We start from the raw sequence: 1,480 nt of genomic DNA, 5'->3' as shown, positions 1-1,480 counted from the left end.
CCAGAGAAAATATTTTTATTTATTCAAAGATATGTATTGAATACCTACTGTGTGCTGGGTATTCAGCACAAAGGATACAGAGTGACCAGAACATGTTTTGAGTACTTATAACATGCAGAGTTTTCTAGACCCTGAATGATTTTCATCTTTACAGTGATCCTAGGTCAATTTGTAAATAAGGAAACCAAGACTAGGAGAGATGAAATGACTTCTCTAGGTCTGCAGGTAAACAGGCTAGGTCACAAGTTTGATTCCTTAGCCTGAGCTGGGGGTGGAGAGCCCCAGAGGGGAGGACATGTACACAAATCCCCAACCCAAGCATTCAGCATAGAGAGCAGGAAGTCTGTATTGGGTGGCAAGGTAGGTAGTAGGTTGTGGCAAAATGGCCATTCTTGTCATGCTGGGGAACTTGGACAATAAGGAATTAATGAATGTTTGAGGGGAGTATGACTTACTATCCAGTATACTTTGTTTATTTAATCAGCACACATTTATGGAGTTGTGTCACACACTGGGATTGACACTGGAATGAAGGGTTATAGAAGACACAAACTCTCTGCCGAATCACTCAGTGTGGAGTAATGAGGGGGAGAGAGTGGTGTTTTCCTGAAATTCTCTTTGAAATGCAAGGAAGAACTGGTCAGAAACAATGTGGAAGAAAAAACAGGAAAGTGGTTTTAAAGAGAGAGCTTTGTAAGTCATCTTGAGGATCACAGGAATCTGCTGAAGAATTTGAAGAAGAGCAGAGTCATCATGACATGAGGCAGTTATTGAAAAATGGAGAGAGTCACAGATAATGTCGAGAGTCTGGCTCAGAGAACTGGTTGGATGGTGATGTAAACAAACTTCACTGAGGTTGAGTTCAGTGGGATTGTGGAGCTTGACCTGCTTGTGGGTCATTTTTTTTTTTTTCATTTTTCTGAAGCTTGAAACGGGGAGGCAGTCAGACAGACTCCTGCATGCACCCGACCGGGATCCACCCAGCATGCCCACCAGGGGGCGATGTTCTGCCTACCAGGGGCGCCACTCTGTTGCATCCAGAGCCATTCTAGCACCTAAAGCAGAGGCCACAGAGCCATCCTCAGCGCCGGGCCATCTTTGCACCAGTGGAGCCTTGGCTGCGGGAGGGGAAGAGAGAGACAGAGAGGAAGGAGAGGGGGAGGGGTGGAGAAGCAGATGGGCGCCTCTCCTGTGTGCCCTGGCCGGGAATCAAACCCGGGACTCCTGCACCCCAGGCCGATGCTCTACCACTGAGCCAACCGGCCAGGGCCTTGTGGGTCATTTGAGAGGAGATATCCAGCAGATGGAGGCATGGATGACAGGGAGCCCAGGGGAGAGAACCGAACTGGAGATTAGGACTTGAGAGTTGTCATCACATAGGTGGCCACTGAAACTGTGAGAGCAGACAGGAGATTCTTCTGAATGAGAGGGAAGCTAGAGCAGGGTCTGGGGCAGAATCCTGAAGAAGGGAAAAGGTTCA

General features: G+C 47.8%; 1 non-coding gene across 1 annotated transcript; it reads right to left on the bottom strand.

The window, feature by feature from the left end:
- Nucleotides 1-1,194: 1,194 nt before the first annotated feature.
- On the bottom strand, nt 1,195-1,270 carry TRNAP-GGG (transfer RNA proline (anticodon GGG)). The gene has a single exon. It is a non-coding gene; the product is annotated as a tRNA-Pro (tRNA).
- Nucleotides 1,271-1,480: the final 210 nt, after the last annotated feature.

This window comes from Saccopteryx bilineata, unplaced genomic scaffold (genome assembly GCF_036850765.1).
Source record: "Saccopteryx bilineata isolate mSacBil1 unplaced genomic scaffold, mSacBil1_pri_phased_curated manual_scaffold_38, whole genome shotgun sequence".
NCBI classification, from domain to species: Eukaryota; Metazoa; Chordata; class Mammalia; order Chiroptera; family Emballonuridae; genus Saccopteryx; species Saccopteryx bilineata.
The sequence above is the reverse complement of the archived record's forward strand: the minus strand, read 5'-3'. Positions and strand labels throughout refer to the sequence as shown.